At 44.5% G+C, this 22345-nt stretch overlaps 1 protein-coding gene across 1 annotated transcript in view; it reads left to right on the top strand.

The window, feature by feature from the left end:
* Plxna2 (plexin A2) overlaps positions 1 to 22345 on the top strand; it is a 196998-nt gene that overhangs the window by 104122 nt on the left and 70531 nt on the right. The gene's annotated exons all lie outside the window — the stretch shown is intronic.

Consider the following 22345-nt stretch of genomic DNA (forward strand, 5'->3'; position numbering starts at 1 on the left):
ATACAAGGACTCTGTCTAGGAACCTGGGACTGGAACAGCACAGTCTATCCCACAAGCTTCTCACTCAAAGTGATGTAGGCTCAGAGATACTCTTGGAACTTTGATCCAGGTCCTGTGAATGATACCCTTAGGAGGTGGGAAGCTGGTCTCTTATGAGTTCTTCAAGTAAGACCTCACCTCTCATCCAAAAGTGGCTAGCAGTGCACGTTCACATAAAAATAAGAGCTTGTCTTCACTGCCTGTGAGTCTAGCATATTGCTTACACAAAATGATTCTCTTTAGAGCTGTCCAAAAGAGAATGTTTAGGGTCAAACTCAGGTCTGTAAAGGAGTTCAAGGGTTGGTAGGTAGAGAAATGTCAGAAGATGATGCATCTGCCTTGTGAGTCATCTGGGCGGTTGAGTCAAAGGTAATCAGCCTTAGTTTCCCCGCTGTGAAATTAATTCTTTCAAAGGGTACACTGTGCTCAGAAGCTAACCTGGTGTAAATATGTCCATACTGGTAGGTACTAGTGTAAGGACAGTGACTGTCCCTCTGTGGATGAGGAACATTATCTGTCCTGAAGAGGTTTTTGTCTATGTTATTGCAGGGGAGTAGTGTGGGTTTGCATTTCTCCTCCAAGGCTTAGATTTCATTGTTTCAGATCCAAACTTTACTGTGTTTTTCTAGCCAGCCCTCTGTTCTTTCTCTAAGCCCAGTTTAGAAACCTGGGGTCTCTCCTTGGTGCTCTGTGTTTCAATTCCCTGAGCATTTGCCACTCTGCATCTGGTAACCTTCCTTCCCAGTTCCTGCTAGCAGTTCCCTCTTCCCACTCCTCTCTGCAAACAGGTTAGGGTTTGAAATTGCCACCAGATGGAAGAACACCAGTTGTCATCAGCTGGTGACAGCTTAGGAAACAGCCCAGGTTCAGCTTCATCCTTCAGGCAATGTTTAAAGATGTAAAGGCCAGGGTGGATCGAGGCAGGGGAAGGAAGATGAGAAGGGAGCCTTGGGCAGAGATGAGGTCTGTGTCTCAGCCACTCAGTTATGAAAAGGCTCATCCAGCAGCCACTCAGGGCTCGGATGCTTACAGAACTGAACTTGTCCTCACAGTCACACATGCGCACAAAGAGGGAGAAGTGCGCGGTGCTTGCAGTGAAGTATGTACACAGCTGGGAACACAGCAGGGTGCTCCTAGCTTTGAATTGGAGAAGGCTTCCTGGAGGAGGAGATGCTCCAGTTGGCCCATAAAGGGAGAGAGTTCACCCAAGGGGCTAAGAGTGAAAAATCAGAATATTTGATGTATTTGAATAGCATTCCCACCGACGATTGTTAACACTGAGGAAAGGTTAGGAAGTATCAATCCTTAGGGAACTGCACACACATACATGTGCAGGCTTTCAGTCAGTTCTGTTTACTACCATTCCCAAGATAAAAGGGTACAGCCTAGAAAAATAGGGCTTCAGCCTTCCCAGCTGCAACAACATAAACTATGGAAGGAATCAACCATGTACCCAATACAAGGATTATCAATAGGGTTGTCCCTGGTACAAGCCCCTCGTTCCATCCACCTTCAGGCTCCTAGACAGGTCTTGGGTCTCAGTGGCATCCTCGAGAGAAAGATACCAGGTATTGATCCATTACCTCCTAGACAGCCCTACTGAATGAATAGGGTGGCTTCTAGTGATGCCAATTTATGGGATGAAGATAAAGATGTTTCCCCTTTGCCTTTAGTCCCTTCTTTCAGTGATGTTGATGGTTAGTGGGACCTTGTCTGGGCAGATTGCATCTGTTTCCCCACGAGATGACAATGTTCAGTAATTATTAGGTGCGTGGTATAGGCCAGGAGCCAAAGAGACAGAGAAAGAAAGCAGTTATGCAAGGAGGCTTCCTAGGGTGGCAGGAAGGTCCTGTAGGCAGGTCATTCTGTATCCAGATCTGACTTCTGCAATTCTGCTTTTCCCTAAGGCCTGGATTAGCCTCTATGCATCAGTTTTCTCTTCTGTAAAGGGGGGAAAATGATAACGGTCACCATTTTGATTGCTGGAGAAATTAAATGGCTGATCCATATAGGATTTTTGAGACAGCAGGAGCTAAGCTTATAGAATGGATACAACTCAGGCCTGCCTGTTTCCCTGGTTCATTCGTGAGCATCCTCTCCTCTGCTACCGAGTTCCCAACAACTAATAAGTTGTTTGTTTTTTATCCTGAAGTCATCTGCCAGTTGCACCTATTTTCAGCCTATGTCTTAGGAGACAAGACTAAGGAAGGAGAACAGATAACCATAGAAGCTCATTTGCCAGTTGTCAGAGCCTGCCATCAGCAGAGCTCCCCTGCTGCATCTCCTGGGGTGCCAAGAAAAATCAGCCTGACCTTTGATTTACTGCTCAATATTAGTCTCTTGCCTCTGGGTCTCTCTTCCAGTGCCCAGCCCACCCTCAGCTTCCCATCAGCCTGGTACTCTCTTCCTGAATCCTGTTCCTTAGCAGGCTGCAGAGTGTGTGAGCTGTTCTGTGTCCCTTGAGCATCACTGCTATCATGACCAGATTCCTTAAGTCCATGTGTGCATAACAGGTGCACCAGAGCCACTGATCCTGCCCCACAGCCCATTTCCCCCAGGATGCAAAGTGAAGCAAATGCTAGCAAGCCATGTGCTTCAGCATTGCCCAAGAACTCAAAGTCTTGTTCTTCTTCTTCCCAGCCTGTATCCTGCAATTTGTCTATTAAGATTCACAAGGCAACCCTCCCTTTCATTCATGTGCCTTCTGTTTCTACTCTCTTATCAGTCCTACACCTAGTTGACCTGCTGTATCCAGCTACTATTTCTGCTTCTATGTCTCTTTTCTTCTTGAGTCAGTCTTACTTCTCTGGGCCACTTAAACTGATGTGTGCAGCCAAGGAGCAGACAGTAGAGGGTGGTGACAGTCAGTGGTGTCAAGGACATTAAGTAACAAATGTACTTACAAGAAAACATGACATAGAGGTCCTCAGGAGGCCAGAAATGAGCCAGACAGACCTGGCTGAAGGAATTAATTGTATGTGGTAGTGTGTGTGTGTGTGTGTATACGTACAGTGTGTGTATGCATATGTGTGTACAGTGTGTGTATGCATATATGTATATACAGTGTCGGTATTCAGTGCATGTATGCATGTGCATGTATACAGTGTGTATGTGTATACAGTGTATGCATATATGTGTGTATAGTATGTGTATGCCTATGTGTATATACAGTGTCTGTATTCAGTGCATGTATGCATATGCATGTATACAGTGTGTATATGTGTACAGTGTGTGTATGCATATGTGTATATACAGTGTGTATTCAGTATATGTATACATATGCATGTATACAGTGTGTATGTGTATATAGTATATGTATGCATATGTGTGTTGTGTTTTACAGCATTCCTAAATCAGCTTCATTATCTAAGAAATTCTGTTATTCTTCAGGCCATCTACCTTGGTCTTCCCTTGGCCCCTATTACCTGTATTGGTAAGACTGCTATCTTCCCATCTGAGGAAGAGAGCTTTAAAACCTTTGTGCAAGTCAGCTTCAGGATTTTCAAGCTCTCTTTTTGGACCTGGCTATGAGCTTCAGTTTTCTGCAGGGAGTGATTTAACCTTCATTTATTCATCAGCAGCCCCTCCACCTAACTTCATTAGGGAAGATTTATAAAGGTGCTGAATTAGAAAGGTCACCTGTCCCTGGGCCCAGAACATGGTGTGCCTGCAGCTCTTCCGAGCTTCATTCTCAAGATTCATTCTGAGACTGGGAAAGGAGGAGGACAGCAGCAGAAATCACCCTCGTGTGTGGTACATGTGAAGCCTGGCTCTGCCACCCCAGGTTGCCTAGTCTCATAGGTCCAAGGGTCCCTTGAGGAAATTGCTAATAGAAGTAATTGAGAACTGGTTCCACTGAGGACTAATAGGGTGGTATAAAGAGTATCCTGGGAATACAGCAAATGGAAGAAATAGTAGCTCTGATGTAGTGTCTCCCACTGTTTTGGACAAGCCTTAGAAGAATCCCCTAGTCAGTTCAACTATCTTCAAGGGACTATATGCAGAAGTGTTTCTGACATCATCAAAGGACACAAAACACACATATTTCATATCTGATGTCATGGCTAGAACCACAGGAGATACTTAAGACCCACAAAAGACCCAGAGAAAATCAACCCTCATGCTTGGTGAAGTGAAGGTTGCTTCCCAAGGCCTAGAAGATTCTGTAGGGTATCAAGCTGAACTACCTCCTACTCTCTGCTGTAGCAGGTCTTGGCCTCACATCACCCAGAAGTCACCCATCCTCATGTGCCTCAAGTCCCTGCATCCTATGCTGTCACAGTGACTGACCATCTTAGTTCATGGAGTTCTCTCTACCAACCTTCCTAGAAGAGGAGCAACAGAACGTAGCCTAAGGACATACAAAAGCTTTGATCTTGTGGAAAAGCAACGTCCTTGCTCACTACCTCCTTCTTGTCTTCTACCTGGGCATCAGGCAGAACTCAAATCCATTCCAGTCTGCCACCCGGGTAACCAAAGTCTTCTGACCCTCTCTCTAACCTTGATGCACTTTTATTCTTCCCCTTCTAGGCCCTAAGTAATGAGGGGACCAGATAGGCCAGGGACCCCATTCTCTTATGTTGCCAGCTGTACAACAAGACTCAATCAGGGTTTGAGAAAACAATTTCAGTAGGAAGGCAGGTGGGCAAACCTATTTCATGTGCCAAGTTGAGAATATTGGGTTTTAATATGATCACAGAGGATTACAAAAATTAATTTTATTTTATCTAATATTGTACGATTTGGGGTTTCTGGGATTCAGCATGCAAATTTATGCTCCCAGTGCAAACTGAAGCATGTCTAGATTAATGGAGGAACCTTAAGCACCTCCACTTTCTCCAGAATCCTATTTCCCTTATGGGATTACCTACTTGTTAGCCAAGGATGTACCCAAGACTGAATTTTCAGAGGAGGAACTCTGGAACAACAGAAATCTGGTGGTGCTCTTCTAGACAGGGTGCACAAGGGAGTCCCTGCATACTGCTGACAGCCTTCTGAACAGGCAGCCTAGAGACTGGACAAGGGCTTCTGTTAGTCAGTGGAAGGAGGCCTCTGGTATGGTCCAGAGTGGGGTAGGTGGTGAGGATATTTCCCTGGGATGCCAGCATAATGAACTCTCGATATAATGAGATGCCAGGGGCATTGTTAATCATGCCTGACCTTTTTAGAGCAGTGATATTGTATTGTTTTATTTCATGAAATAAGACCCTACCCAAAAGGCCATTTGATATAGTTATTTTTATGTTTGGAAAGGAATTTGCTCCTAAAGTTAATTTGGTTGTGGGACTCTCATGGAATCCATTAAAATGGCTGCTGGTACTAGCCATTGGACACTTCAGATAAGAAGTGACTGGCATTCGTCAAACTGTGTGCTTGCAGGCCGTTTCCTGAGTTCTTCCCAGTTCTCCACTATCATCTTGCCATGGTCACAGCCTCCAAGCCACTGTGGCTAGTGGCACTGTCTTGGACTAGCTACCAGCAACTCCCCTCCCTATAATTCAAGCTGAATCCATATTGAAAGTTCTAGGAAAGAAAGATGACCTCACACATACAGGAAGCATGTTCTCAACCATCTTTATCTGGGTTTGCCTAGACATATCTATTAGTCAGAGGAATTTCTGGTTCTACTTACTTTTTTTCTATTTTTTTTTTTTTACCTGTGGCCCTAGACTAACATCTAGTGGCCACAGGGCAGTGCTGTTAGACATCATCATGGAAAATGAGGCTGCACACAGCCTGTAACTGTTTCCTATCTCACATGTCTCCCAACTGGATGGAATAAATACCCGGCTATTTCTGCAATTCTCGGGAGGGCTGCTAAGGGACAAGTTCATGCCACTGCCATTATAGAACAAGTGTGATGGGCATTCCTGGTCCTTTACAACCAGTTGCTAAGGTGTCCTCCATCCCACCTTGGTCCAGAGCTGTTGCTTTCTGCCTCTTGCATCCTGAAGCTGCAGCTTTAGCACGTAAAATTACTTTAAACATAAGCAATGACAGATAACCATTAGAGGGGAATCAGCCTTTACACTGTAAAAATTGAGCTGGGAATTGTCACTTTTAAGAGCTAAGAGAGAGACATATGGACAGAATACCAAGAGAATTTTATTTGTCTCTCAACATTAAATCTAAATCATAAACCACACCAGGCAGTCTCACATTACAGCCTATTTCGTTCTTTCTTTGTGAAAAGTGTGCATAGGCTATAAACAGCCCACACACAAAACACAATCATTTCACAGTGCTTTGGTTTCCCCTGTGGTAAAAAAATGAAAGACCCCCAGCTGCAGTATCCCTAAGCTGGCCAGTTAATGACCAACTTGGATTCAGTGAGGCTTCTGGAGTGAACAGTTGGGTAGCCTGCATAATGAAACACTCAGATGTGGGTCCTAAGCACTTTTCCTGCAGCTTCTTGGCTTTGAGTTAAGTAAGAAGTTACTAATAGTTATTAGAACATGGGTGAAATTAAAAAAAATAAAACACTGTGCTAAGTGAAAGAAGCCAGTCACATATTAGATGGTTCCACAAGTAGGAAGTACATAGAATAGACAGAAAATCAGCTGTGGGTTTTCTGGAGTGGAGAAGCTAGAGACATAGGAAGCGGAAGTGACTGCTCATGGACATGAGCTATCCTTTGGGGAAGTTGTGAAGGAACTATTCTAAAATTAATTATGGCGTTGTTTATATTATTCACAATAACCATAAATGTACTAAACACTTTTAGAGTCATATATTCTTAAGTGAGTGAATTTTTGGACATGAGAATTTTATACCAATAAAAATCCTTGTAAATCTTAAGAAAGCTATGCTCTAACCATCTGGCTACTTGATGCCCAATCCTTCCTCTGGCACACTCTGCCTAGAGGACACATTCACACTGTGCATAGGCTACTGTGTGTGGCCTCTGTGGGATCTGCTGTTCTTATTTTCCCCCTCCTTGTTCTTCTATTCTTTTTCTGTTCCATCTCCTTTCTTCCTTGTTCCCTGCCAATCACATCATGCAATGTGTATAAGCCATGGGCTTCCCTTGGCCCCAGAAGCTGAAGTGGAGGAAGAGATGATGGTGATGATGATGATGATGATGATGATGATGATGATGATGATGATGGTGATGATGATGATGAAAATTAAAAGTAGCCATAACAATAAATCATTAGTATTGTTAATCTATCATCATAGTTATCTAGGACTTGCAATGATTCTCACAACAGCCCTCTAACAGAACAGCCCATTGCATATACAGAATTATAGAATGTACTAAAACTTAACAAGCAAACTTACATGACCAAGAAAACCCAGCTGCCTCAGGGCAAAAATGAATCAAGCTTTCTTGCTGGCCCTCAGTGCACATTCTCTGAAGCTCTGTTGACCCAAAGCTTCTGGACTGGGTTACATTATTTATTGAACTATTCTAATAGAACAAATATGATGGGGTTCAAGACTGCAGTAGCTAGGATGCCATCTGTTGGTCTGATATTTATGGGCATTTATGGAATATATCCGTATGGTTTTCATTAAGATTCTAAGCCCATTTAAAAGTCTGTTTATCATTTTTAATGCCTCTGTTATTCTTGGTCAGTCCAGTCCTTCTTCAAGACAAGCTGAGGGAGTTAGCTCCTAATGGCTCTTTTCTTCTCACAGTTGTGTGTCTGCATGACAAGGTGAAATAATTAGCACACCAGTTTGTGCTGAGTGTGTGTGACATGAATATGAGTGGAGAAAGTCAATGTGGGTGTGCATTGTGAGAGTATGTGGATGTATATTGTGAGTGTATGGTACAGATGTGCATGTGTTTGTATACCAGCTTGAATACATGGAGTACATCTGTAGGTGTGTCAGAAGCCCTAACATACAACTTTTCTTTAGAAGCACAGTAATTCTTGGATTAAGACCTGACCATGTGTTTCCAAAGCACAGAGACTGTTTCTGAGCTGATCTCCCACTATTTATTGACACCCTTTGACTGACAGGGTTGCTGAGAGGAGGGGGCTGGGTAGCTTGGTGCTAGAGGATCCACTGGAATTCAGTTTCACTTCCAGGTGACCCAGAGCCCCTGATCAGCTCTGTAGGGATGGACACTCCCCTAAAGAAGTGCAAGCAAGGGCATCTTTTTTGCATCCTCCTCTCCCCAGAGCATACCCTACAACCCATTTTTACTTTGGCCTAAGGTGTTTTCATGCTCAGAACACTTTGCACCCAATCCTTTCTTAAGTAGCCTATTCCATGGATGCCTTCTTGCTCCCAAATCCACAGTTGACTCTTGACTCTCTGCACATCCTGCTTCCTCCTGGAAAGTAAAAAAGGCACCATAATATTAGCAGTAAAAGTATTCCCTCTGGGTCAGTGAGGTAGAACCTCTGGTATACTCACCAACTACATTTCTGTATTCTACTTCTTTAGGGGTTTTAGGATTAGGGTTGCAAGATATGATGACTCAGATTGTGCAATACACGAGTTTTGGCTAAGAGGGAAATGGGGACTAAAAGAAGGCCCTTACCTATCATAGCACTTAATGTACCTAGAGAGTCACCTTTATCAAACTGTTCAAAAGCGCCCTGTAGTTTGGTGGTGATCAGTAAGCTAAATCACACTGCCACGGACCTCCACTGGTAGCCAGGAGAATACTTAGTGAGAATACTTATACAAAGAATACTATCTACCCCAAGCCTCTGCAGATAAAATCTAGGTCTTCCACCCTACCTCAGAAAGTGCTGCTTCCTCTCTGATTAATGCTACTCCACTGCCACCACCTCTCTGATTAGGACCCCTAACTGATCACTGTCATTCCACACTGACCACTACTCCTCTCTGGCTACTACCAGTGAACTCCAACAACTGCCATCACCCCTACAGTTAGCATCACTGCCACCTCCTCTCTGATCTCCACTCAGGACACGTGCCCTCTTCAATCCTAATTTTCACCTTGTTGCATCTGCCTTTGACATATCCCAGTCTTTACGTCTGTTGTGTTCTTCTGATTAGGTAGTATGATCCAGGAGACGAGCAAGCACGTTTCTGCCTCCTTTGCTCTCAGTCACCCCTCTGGCATCTTCAGAGACTATGCCCCATGGGGATTCTAACAGTTCTGGTCATACTCTGACCTGTCAGCTGAAAGTGCAGATGCCCAACTCTGTGTTCAGAGCCATATACCCAATTAGAGACTTCTCTCCCAAAATGCCAGCTCCACCAGGTGTCTAGAAACACATGGGAACATCCACCAAGCTCTCTCCAACTCTCTAGACTTCATTGTGGAAAAATGTCTCTAAAATTTAAGGAGGTTCTAGAGAAACTGAGCCAGGTGATTCAGAGTGTTGGACAACAGAAATAAGAAATAACCAGTCTTTACTAGATTAACCTCTCATAGTAGCTTAGTGAACAATGTATTTACTGCACTCTTTTCTGGAGCTGCCTTGGGTCTAGGAGAGGAAGTATGTGGGAAGACAGCACCAGAAATATAGTGTCTCACTTAGTCCTAATACTAGCTCTTGCTCCCCTTAGAGCAGTCTGTCCCAGCAAGGAATGGGGTCTCTCTCTGCCATTGCAGATGTCAATCATCACCGCCACCTTTTAGACTTCTTAGCTCCTTCTCCTGTTCCAAAATTGAGCACAAAGCAGTAACTACATAGCAATACAGATGCCCGAGTCTCTCATGCCCCAAAACGATAATGCATCACCCGTGGTGCGTGGCCAGACTGAACCCGATTACACTCGGGTGGTTAAAAGTCCAGGTCTAATTAGAGTTCCAGGGAATCAAGCCATTGTATTATTAATGATTCTCTGGCAATGTTCTGATTAAAACAGTAATTTTAATAAGCACAGCTCAATGCTAAGTGTTCACTGAGCTCCTAATTACATCAGTTATGACTCCAAAATTATTTAAAATTCTGCTTTTTTTTCCATCTAGACCCGGCATGCACCAAATAAAATACTCAGGTGATTTGGTGATTATTTTCCCTAATTAATTTCCTAAGTACTTTTTTTTTTTTAAAGAGAGGGATCTTTTGTCTCCCTTCCATCTCTTCTAAGCTTCCTTTACTCCTTATCATCCCATGGAGGCTTAAAAACATAGATTACAGTTCAAGTGCCATTGACAAAAGTCAGGAAAGCAGTGAGGAATATGAAGATTTTTGAATAGTCCCCACCACCAAGAGATACTGTAAAACTCTAACATGTGAACACGCAGACCTGACCTGACTGAAGGCGGCACCCAGAAGGCTCCTGACTCCATAGCTCATCTCCGCCTTGCTTTCATTTTGCCAGGAGCAGGTGTCCTATAGAAGGCCAACACTCACAGCTCCCAGAGGACAGAGACAAAAGAGCCAAGAGGCCACTCAGGATTAATTCTGAAACTTTCTTGAGTCACTTTAGTGGATAAAGACTGTGTAACCCATTCACTTCTCAGAAGACCCTGCACTCTGAGAAAAACTGGGTTTCAAAACCAGCTAAGAGCTGACACCCAGAACTTTCTTCAATCTAAAGTCATTTTACTGCAAAGTTAGCAGTACCCAGAAGTAACAACTGTCCACCTGATCCATGCTGCAAGTCTGGTACTGAGCGGTGCTATGCCCTCCTGAGGCTCTCATGGCCATATTAGTTGGGAACAACAATCATTTGCATTATTATCTTGCCACTAAGAATGCTGTGAGATACATCTGAATGTAGCTGTTTTACTCTCACTTCAGGGGGTGCATCTTAGAGGAGACATAAACTCTCCAATAGGACTGACCCACAAAAAGCTTTCCCTGAGGTTATTACCTTAACCCTAGGTCTGGTCTTAAGCCCAGTGTCTTTTCAGTATTAAGATGGCAGTTTCTGACCAGAATTAAGTTGGATTGATGGAAGCTTAGATCTGTCTCTATTCACACTACCTCAGGCCTTGGCCTGATATCAATCTGTTCCCTGCCTACCTGCCATGACACTTTTTCACACCTTACTCCTACTTCTGAGCTTCTAGCCTTAAACCCTCCAGAGAGCAGGTCAGGAAGAGGTCAGGGAGGTATACAGTTGAGATAGTCACAGAGCGCTCCATGATCTCCAGCTAGCCAGTGTGTCTGATTCTTTCATGGCTGAGAACTTGATAATCTTGGGGATACCCACAGCATCTATAACAAGTTCCTACAAGGCAGGATGCTTTCCCTGCAGGTAATACCTCCCCGATTTTCTAAAGGTTCCCTGGTTTCTAGGTATCCTTCTTGGACAAGTTATAAAGTACCAGGTCAGCATTTCCTCCTGCGGTGGCCTGTGTGGAGCCTTCCATGTAGATGGGGAAAATAGTGACTTTACAGACGCCTGTTGTTACACGTCCTCTTGCCTACTTGACTCCTGCCTGCTCTGTCCCGACAGCCAGAATATGCCTCTCAAACCTTCCAACTAGTCCTACTGGTGTTCCCAGGCACGGTATCTAAGAGCTTATTCCTCTAAGAGCTTATACAATGCCCTCCTTTTCATTCTTTCTATCCTTTTACGTTATTAATCTGTGCCAGGGGACCCCGGGCAAGAGATGGAATCATAAAATGGATCCCAAGCAACTGCAAACATTCTGCCACCATGTAACTTACCTTGATGGATGTTTTAATTTTAGCATCCAATAACACTTAGAGATGTGGAAAGAGAAACTTAGAGAGTCAGTGACTCAGTCAGCACAGTTGGTCATGTGATGAGGCTGAGACTGAGTCAGACTCTGCTAACCGTGACAGTCATGTCCCTTCTGTGAAATATGGGATTCTGCTATTGAGAACATTGTCACCTCATGGCTCCTAGGAAAATTCCAGGGGATTTCTGCCAGACATGGTGGTCCTCAGCAGAGAGTATACTTGAAGAGTTTAATATAAAACCTGGATTGTTGGGCACAGACAACTCACTTCTCAGCAGGTGTTCATATATAGTTCATATATAGCATTTTAGCATAGAAAGAACTAAAGTGGACCATAGGGAATGCTTTAGAGGAAGACAAAGGAAGCAGAGACCCAGGTACATAGATGCTTCTGGACTTATTATGGGATCATCCTAAATTAAAGATATACCAAATCAAAACTGCATATAATCCTGTGCATAATGGTTCATACTTGTAATTCCAACACTTGGAAGACTGAAGCAGGAAGATTATCCACAGGTTCAAGACCATTCTGGGCTATGTAGAGAGATTCTGTTCTATCATCGAAAGAAAGAATGGATGGATGGATGGATGGATGGATGGATGGATGGATGGACAAAGGGAGAGAGAGGGAGAGCGGGAGAGAGAAAGGAAAGGAAGGAAGGGGAAAAGAGGAGGAGATAGAAGAGAAAAGGAAGAGAACAAGGAGGAGGGAGGTGAGGAGGAAGAGAAAGAAGACGATCCTACAAAGTTCTCCCCTAAATGTTCTCAGGGCACCCACATGAGCTTACACTTGAACAAAACCCATCTCACACAGAACCATCTTGTAATAGATGTTGACTGTCTCATGGACACACAGATGGGTGTTTTTGTAGATAGATGAGATGTTTTTTAAAGAACACCTTATAAATATATATTTAAACCCACTAGTAACGTATTCCACTGTAAAATACCAATTGTCCACACTCAAGCACATCTAACTGGGAACTTATCTTGCTGCCCTCTCCAGCACTGTGAAAAACCTTCTGTGTATCACCAGTGTAGCTAAGATCAAAATTGGAAAGTTGAGCATGGTGACTGTTGAGAACCCCTGCTTCTATATCTTTCTGAAATTAGATCAATATGAGTCAGGAGCCATTCCTATAGGAAGATGAACATGGAAGGTGGATGGAGAGTACATTAGAGTTCTGGGATGTTGGACTGAAGAAAAATCTGCTTCCATATGTATCATCTGGTAGGACCATCTTCCTCTGTTAAGACAGGCTAGGAACCTCAGCCTGGGTTCCTTCAAACCCTAGAAGCTAACCCCAGGAACAGAACAAGGTTAGAAGATTGTGATCAAGGATCCTCTGAGAACACATGTGTGTAGCAATCATTTCAGATGCCAAAGTCATAGCAGGAAATGCAGCTTGGACACATAGAGGCAGAAACTGGAACTTGGCTGAGAAGTAGGCCAAGACCTTTGTCAAAGGGAGTCGATTACAGTCACCAAAGTCTGCCCTCTCCTTAGGTACTTAGAGAGACATACTTACCCTGGGTCCCTGAGTAGCTTCCTCTTGGAATCCTTCCCCTAGCATGTCTGACCCCCCTAACTTCACCTTCCAAAACCAAGGCCATGGGAGTTTCTCCTTTAAAGGGGACTGGGGGGGGGCAAACTTAGCTTTATAGCCTACCCTTTATCTCATACTTTCCTAGTGACTGGAAGTCTATAAATGAAGAGGGCAACGCCAGAACTCGGGGCCTGTTAAGTGGGATCCCAACATAGGTAAAGCTGAGTTCAGTGTGATGAAGCTAGACTTGGACCTCAGGGCAGGAGCTTCCCTGGAGCCAGTTCTAGACAAGGACCCACTATGGAATACAAGGACGGGGATGGCCAAGTAAAGGGGTGTCACTACCTTGTTACTCTACCCCCTTCCACCATACCTTTCCCCTTCCTTAGTCACGAGTTAATGCTGGCCCTGTAGGGAACTAGGGCATTGCTAATCCAGGTATCTGGCTCCCAGGTAGAAGATCTGTTTGAATTATTTCTTGGGCCCTTTTCCCTCAATCCTTCTCATCCCCTGCTTCCTGTCCCACCTGCTTTCCCTAACTGAATAAATTCACTGTTGTCATGGAGACAACACAGCACCAGCATTACTAATTCTCTGTAGATCCCTCTAGAATTCTAAAGTAGAAAGGGTCCTATTTCTACCTCCCTATTGTTTCCAGCCCAGGAGTCCTGCTGGGAAAAAGAAAAAACAGTATGGAATTGAAAGACACTGGGGGGGGAGGGGAATCTGCTTTGCTCTTTGCCTTTTTTTCTCACTCTGCTTTCCCTTCACCCTGTACATAGGAAGCTTAACTTAATTTTCATTTTCATTTGGATCCTAGACACGGGTTCAGTGATGGGATTGTGTCAGGAGTCAGTGGTTGGAGGGACTACACTGCTTTCCAGGCATGGTATTCCCCACTTAGGGTAGATAAGCAGTCTTAGCGGAGAGAGGCCAGGTGGAACACTCAGAGACACTGAAAACGCTGCACAGCCAGAGCCTCCTGGCACCTGGCCTCCTTCAAGAGGATTGCTGTGGGAGAACAAGTTGGGCGATGCCACTATTGAGCACCAACTGTGTGCAAAGCCATTGTGAAAAGATGTCACATATGTCTCAAAGTAGGACTGATACTATTACTACCTCCATTGTGTGGAAGGAAACTGAGGCTCAAGGAGGTGTAAACTTGGTACCCTATAGGTAATGAGAGTAGAACCTGAACTTGAAATGAGAACTGTCTTCTAACTACTTCTTAACCACAGCATACATGGTGTCCATTGGCTCTAGAGGGAGTTCCTAGAGAGGCCAAGGCCTTCCCGACTAAAATACCAGAGAAGGGCTCAGAGGGCTTCTGCTCATTAGAAGGTTGAATGGCACTGTTTGTGCCCAGAGGCTTTGGTACCCTTGTTCTTTCCTTCTTGACATTTATGAAAGATGGAGGAAATGTCTCTGAAAATCTCAACCAACTTTGTACTTCTCTCGGAGTGATAGATAGCTTTAATTACTCTGAATTACTCAGCCACTCTACCCTTCTCACCCAAGTCATTAAAAATAGATTTTCTCTTTGAACTGCACTCTGCTCTTAGATCTAGAGATAGTCAGGAATCTTAGGACACAGCCTCAGGTCAGGTCCAGGTCAGAAGGCTGTGTATTTCTGTAGCTGTGGCCAGAGGCTCGAGAACCAGTTCTGTGCTGCTGTAGTTTGTACCTCCTTTTTCTCAGTGGCGATGCTCACTAGCCTTTCATTGCTTAGAAAATAGACAGGGCTTTGATGGCATTTGCTTTATGAAGTTTTAGGGATATATAGACATGATTATGGGTTTATAAAGAAAAAGATCCATGAGGATAAACAAGAATGACTTCTTTATATTAGTGGATGTTGATTGGTAGGAAAGATGGCTGCTAGAAGTAAGGACTCAGAGGAGCTCTGCCTCCTGGGGAATTTTCAAGATCATCTGGTCTGGTAGTATTATCACACTTTGATATGGTCATCACAAATGCTTAGAGCCACACTTCTAATCACAGGCCAGGCACAAACAAAAGCATTCTTCTAAGAGACAGATTTTCCTCAGGAGACTCACATGGGTGGGACCTGCTCATGGCTCTTCCATTACGGTTCTGGTTAGGATCAGCTTAGAAAATACTTCAGCAGCAAACCTTCTTCCTCCCTGATTTGTTTCCCTCTTTAACATCTCATCTCATTTTTGTGCTGTCTGACTTCTGATTCACCAACTAAAATATTTTTTAAGAAGCAGAAAAGTGAGCTGGACAATGGTGGTGCATGCCTTTCATCCCAGCTCTTGGGAAGCAGAAGCAGGTGGATCTCTGTGAGTTTGAGGCTAACCTGGTCTACAAAGCGAGTTCCAGGACAGTCACAGAGAAACCTTGTCTTAAAAAAAAAAGGAACAGAGAGGTATGCATGCAGGAAGGATGTCCAGGAAGCCAGACCTGGAGAAACCTGGAAGAAGAACCTTCCTTTAATCCTTGCTTTTGTCTTCTGCCTTTATGTGGGAGGCAGACAGAGCTGGACTCAGTTTCTGCCACCTACAAGACATGTGACCCTGACAGGTTACTTGGTTTGAAATTCCTTTTTCTAATGGGAAAACAAGACTACAAGCATGTCTCTATAAGGTGACCATAGGGGATAAATGAGATAACAGGCCAAGTGCCTGGCATGCAGTAGCTATTAGGTCAGCTGAAGCTATTGGTATATCATTCTTGCTGCTTTATTTCATTCTTCAACCTGTGTTGACTCCTAAGCTCAGATCAAGGTATATCATCCAGCAACCTGTGAGCCACCAGTGGGAGTCCCCAGTACCCCTCTTCCCTGTAGCGAGGAACAGATCCAAGGCAGAGACCTATCTGTCTGGGACCTCCATACCTGTAACCTATCACTGCGTGGCTTTGGATATCCAGTACTTAGTCAGCTTTGTCCCTGTGCATGAAGAGAGACATGTTGGTGTTTTTGGATGGAGACATGTCAGGCCAAGGGGCCTGTAGTACAATGTAGTTCAAGAGCTGGGATTTGCCGGGAGCTGGTGGCACACACCTTTAATCCCAGTACTCAGGAGGCAGAAGCAGGTGGATCTCTGTGAGTTCAAGCCCAGCCTGGCCTACAAGAGTTAGTTTCAAGAAAGGCTTCAAAGCTACAGAGAAATCCAGTCTTGGGGGAGGCAGAAGACCTGGGACTTAAGAGTGACAATCCCATGCATACCCACGAGAACCAGGACCATAGGCTGGGCTGGGCCTTTCTGACCTAGCAGCCTTTTATTCTCTGTGAGAACCAGCAGGGGTGAAAGCAGGACAGATCCTTAGCTGTTATGAGAATCCGCACTGGGCTCTCCTAGCGTTTTCAACAAATTACAGCAATGCCAACAAGACTTCAGGCAAGCCTGAAAAAAAAAAAAGAAGGATGCATCACCTATCCCATCAGCTAGCACCTCTGGGTCTCTGCTGCAGGTTGACCCATCATGTATCCCATCAGCTAGCACCCCTGGCTCTCTGCTGCAGGTTGACCCATCATGTATCCCATCAGCTAGCACCACTGGGTGCCTACTACAGGTTGCCTCCAACCTCCTGAACCTACTCAGATTCTGCCTCGGGTCTGATCCATCCTCTCTTTCCTGGACTTGCCCTTTCCTCCCCCATAGCAGGAACCTATGCAGCTTGTCCCAGAATGATAGGCCACTTAGTGTGAGACCCAGTAAAGTCAGCTCTTTGGAACTTTAATTTTCTTTGGATCTAGTATGAATCATAATATATAATAAAACCCAATGGCCTGGTCTCTGGAAAGCTGTGCAGATCAAATGAGATCATTCTGTGAATTTCACTCCCTTTGCAGTATTGTTGTGACTATACTATGGGTCCTTATCTACATAGCACCCGGGAAATCATTCTCTAACATGTCATCACCCTTCATGTCAAGGACTGTCATAATTTCTCAAAGTCAGGGTTGGGATGGAGGGAAAAAGGAGGAAATGGACTGAGCTGAAATCCCATAAACTTGGAGTAAGACAATCTGTAGGAACACTACAAAAGTCACAAAAGAAGGAAAGAGGCCAGGGAGTCAGTTCCATCAGTTTCAGCAGCTATGTGCTTTGCCCCTGGCCCAGGAGACCAGAGCGTTGTTGACTGGGCCAACTGCATGCTCCAACCAGGCTGTCTATGACACCTCCCACGCTGTCACCTGGCTCTCAGCCATAGAGAAGGCCTGTGTTCCTTTCATTGTGTCAGGAGCAGGGCACACATGTGGGGACAGGTGTCCCATCTGGCAGGGGGCAAGCAGATTCCAGGGAAGCAGAGGATTAGATGCCCAGTATCTGGGGAACAGCTTTCCCTTATCCTTTCCCTGTCTGTCACTTACATGGTCACAAAGGAATCCTGCAAGACTCTGAACACTGTACTCCAGCTGCTACCCCTGCAGCAAGTGGTGAGCTACTGCTGTGGCCTGCAAGTCACTGCTATGCCTTGATTTTACCCTCATTATAGTATCTGTTCCCCTGCAATGAGTCTTGGTTCCCACTGAACTAAAGACTCTGGCAGGATAGAGAATGCACCCCTTTTGTCTCACAAATTAGTATAGTCCAAAGGCTCATTGATCACCTCAGAGATCCTGGGATTCAGGCATGATCTATAGCATAGAGGGTTTCTGCTTTCAAGTCAGGTGTTTCTCTGGAAGGTCCCTCTAGGTATCAGAACCATTTTGCTTTTCGTGGATGACACTAGTGCTCTGTCTTTTCATACATTAAGCTTTGGGGTCTTGTTCTCCTACTTCTGGGAATTCTTGCATCTGGAGATGTATGTGTTTCTCTGTGTCCAGAGCCTCTGCCCAGTGTGAGGATGACGGTTCTGTCATGGTCACAGGGCCATCCTGCCTCAGGAATGGTCTTCAAGAACTTGGTGAACAAGGCAGATTCCAGTAGCTTCTCCCAGAGACTTGTCCCACAGCCAATCATAACCTTAGGATGCCCTTTGATAGGTGCCCAATGTACTGAGTAGAGAGAGTTGGGGGAAAGGATCCTACATGCACACCCTACTGAGCCATTCCTACTAAATAAGGTCCTGGAAGACACCAAGGATCCAGGGCCCCTAGACCACAGGAGCCAAGAACACAGTGTGAGTCATCTTTAATTAAGAGTATTTCTTAAGTAAATGACTTAATAGGACAGTTATACTCATTAGAAGTACAATTATAAGACATACGCTCGAACAGGAAAGAATGTGGAGTGTGAGGGTGGAACCTAGTCAGACGCAGTTCCTGGGTGCCTGGGAGGCAGTGGGCAGGCAGGGACAGGAGATGATGCTCTTCTCTGTGAGCTCTCCCATGCAACTCATCTAGGAGCTCCTAAGACAACACAGGAGCCTCAGCTCTCAGCACTCACTGGAGGGGCTAGTTAAAATGAAATAATAAGCAAACACAGATTAAAAAATCAAGGAGTGTCCCATAAACTCTGATTCAGTTCTGAAAAAGCCCTGCCCTCCACATATCACAGCCACTCTAGGAGAAAATGCTCATTCTCCTGTGACCTGAGGCCTGTTCCCACCCGGTTCTAGCAAATGCAAGACAGCCATCTGGGACTCCACATAAGACTTCCCCCAACACCCCAGGTTTGAACTTGGTTCTTTAAAGATTCCAGGGACAAAGACTTAAAAGAACCAAATTCCCCAAGCTAGGCATGGTGGCATACAGAAACAAGAGGAAAGTGATTTCAGAGCCTGCCTAAGCTACATAGCAAGAACTTTTCTCAAAAAATAAACTGAAATAAAACTTAAAATCTAATGGGGGAAGCCCGTTGCTCCCCAGGCTTGAAGAGAACCCTAGAGTTCTTTTGTTTGCATCCAGACTCTTCACACATTACTTCCTGCCACACCCCAAGGGCTGTCTGATTGGGGGTGGTGTTTCCTGACCCCCAGAATCTGCCATTTAAAGATGTCCTAAGAAACTTAAGTCACCCGTGCCACCTTAAGCACACTTGCAAGCCAACTAGAGAGGTGGCACTGAGTTGTCTAACCTTATGGTGATAACATGGTTATGATTCAAGGGCCATGCATTGAGAGCCATAGCTCCATGGTAGCCTCGCAGCCATCCTATATATGAAAGATATTCTTTTGTGAATAACGAGACAAAGATCTCAGAGACAATCTAACTCTTCTGTCCTTCCCCAGGCTTCTCGAGGGAACCCAAACCCACCTTTCTAACTCATACCCTTGCCACCTTGTCCTCATACAGGCTCCTAGGGGACTCTGCTCTAATGGGTTGGGATCTATCCTTCTGAAACACATTAAAGATATTAATCCTGTAAGTCCCAGGCCATGACAGACTCACACAAAAACCTCCTGACAACACAGGCAGACAGAAACCAACTGTTGGCCATAGAGAGAATTTGCAGGATTGGTGCCACTGCCCTAGTAGCTACATTTTAAATAGTAAGACGATCTCATTTAACCTAATATATGCAAAGCATTAATTTTTGAAGATGTCAGTATCAAATTCCTAGTGTGATATTTGCTTTCATTTCTTTACTAAATCTTTAGGATTGGTATATATTGGGTATTTATAGCACACCTCAGTTTAGACTAGTACTCTCAAATATTCAACAGTCGTAGGGTGGGGAGGGGCTAATGGTGATCCTATTAGTCAGTGCAGACACCACAGTCTTTCTTTTCTCAGTGTCTCCTATGCCTTTTTTTCATGTTATCCCTGGAATACAGCACTTAGGTCTTATGACAGCTCATGTACAACTTGCAGTGGTAGCTGTGTTTTAATGCTGTTTGGTTTTATTCTCCTGAAATGTGTACTACTAGCCTATACGGACCACCAGATCAACAAGTGTTAGCTAATAGAACTAAATGAAACTAAAGTTACATGAAGGTAGGGACAGGGAAAGCCCACGCGTGCTTCTTACTCTAAGGTTCTCCTCCCAGTCACTGTGACAGCTGTTCCTCTGATTTGTGCCTAGCTAAGAGAACATAAAGAATAATGCAAGTTCTCAAGCCCAGCCTCTTTCTAAGTTTCCTGTTTCACTTTACTCCGCCTTTAAAAAAAAATCCCACCAGGAGGGCCCAGGAAACAGGAAAAATAGTTGTGCTGTTGGTTTCATGTTTGGAGAAGAACAGGGTTTCACTATCTCCATGGCACTTGGCATGAAAGTGGGCTTTGTTGCTGGAGACACTGCTTTCATTCAGGGCCCCCTTTCCCAGCTGCTGAGAGCCGGGCTGTGTTTTGACAGACGGGCCGAATGCAATGCAGACAGTTGTTTTAATTTCCAGCCAGATGCAGACATCACTCACAAGGAGCCCAAAACCCAAAAAAGGGAAGAGCACTGGACTGCTGCTCTTAGACCTTGCAGAGTAGACCAGAGGGGGCCAACAGAAGCCTGCTGGGCACTGGGGTCCCAGGTATCCTGAGAGATTGAGAATCATCAGGCCTGAGCGTGGGACTCATTTTTCCAGGAGGCAGCTGTCAGAAAGCTATAGGTAGGTAATGCTGACTGTGAGCAGACTTCAAGGATTATTATTCTTTTATAGTGATAGCTAGATGTTGTCTTTCAACTGGCAAATGTTCAAGTCTCCAGCTGGATAGCTCCATAGGACAGCATTCACTGTACATGCATGAATAACTGAGATCAGATCCCTATAATCTAGCTACCTTGTTGTGTATTCCAGTACACAACAAGAGACCCTGCTGCAAACTAAGTGGGAGGCAAAGACTGACACCTGAAATTGTCTTCTGACTATATGTGCACCATGGCAAATGCATGCCTGCATGTAGGCGCGCGCACGCGCACACACACACACACACACACACACACACACACACACACACACACAATTGTTTTTGTTTTGTTTTTCAAGAGAGGGATTTTCTGTGTAAACCTGGCTGTTTTGGAACTCATTCTGTAGATCAGGCTGGCCTCAAACTCACAGAGATCTGACTACCTTTGCCTGATTGAAACTTTTTTTTTTTTAAAGAGACCATAGTCTCAAAGAGGTGGTGAGTAAAGTGTGAGAGATAAAATTCTTGGATATCTGAATTGTAATGGATCACAGCCTCTTTTCAGGGTAGAGTCCCTTTCATAGCCGCTCAGAGGAATATCACCCTTCCACCATCCACATGATGGGTATATTTTGAACAAAGTGACTATTGAAAATCAGACAGTTCTGATTTTCTCATGTTGAGTCTTCTCATTCTGACATCGTAAGTCTGTTTGGTAGTCCATGATAGCCTTTTTACTTCTTTCATCACCCTGGTAGGTCATACAGATATGATTTAGAATCAGCCCAAACCCTCAGATATATTCTGCTTGAGGTTTTTAAGACAATAGTTTCCCAACCTAGATTTAAAGTGTCTGCTTAGCCCAGATTTCCAGATTTTATGCTTACCTTCCCTACATCTTATTTCCTCATTGAAGGGAGGTTTGATTTTAAGGCTGAGCATGTATTGATGGATGTACTATGGGTGAATGAGTGAGAAAAGAAAGGCAAACTGTCTCTCCCTGCCTACAAGTTCAAGTTAGAATGAACTTCTCTGTTACTGCTTTTGCCCATGATAATTCTTTAGCTTAGAAAATCTTGTGGGTCTCTCCATCTGATGATTCCTTTCTTCACTATTCTCTTCTTCCTTCTCCTTTGTTTTCTCCCCTTTCTTTCTCCTACTATTCCTATCATTTTTATAAGACTGAGTTTTACTTTGTAGCCTACACTGGCCTGGAATTTACTACGTGACCCAGGCTAGGTCACTTATGGATAATACTCCTACCTAAGTTCCCACTGAACTCTCAAGCGCTAAAATTCCAGACATGAGTCAACACGCCCAACTGGATGCATTCATATCCTTGCAGACTCGCCCTTAACTGCTGTCTCCATCTTCCTGACAAATTAGCCAGGATGTCCCTTCTCTTGAACTCCCAGGGCACTTAGTGTTAACACCAATCCTGGGTTCCAATCCTGAGCAACATACAGACCAAATATCAGTTGGGTACCACTAATACCAGTGGACTGCTGGGCTTTGCTCGGGCTCAGTCTGTGCCATTTGCAGTGGATTCTCTGTCACTGAACTTCAAGGCCACCACAGAGCTGACATTCAATAAGCTTTCACTGAGTTTGTCATGTTAGGATCCATTCTGACCTTCTGGGAAGGATTCTGTGAACATGTTCCCCTCAGATCTTTATCTCCTGCCAGTGGCAG

Source organism: Microtus pennsylvanicus, chromosome 10 (assembly GCF_037038515.1).
Source record: "Microtus pennsylvanicus isolate mMicPen1 chromosome 10, mMicPen1.hap1, whole genome shotgun sequence".
Lineage (NCBI taxonomy): Eukaryota > Metazoa > Chordata > Mammalia > Rodentia > Cricetidae > Microtus > Microtus pennsylvanicus.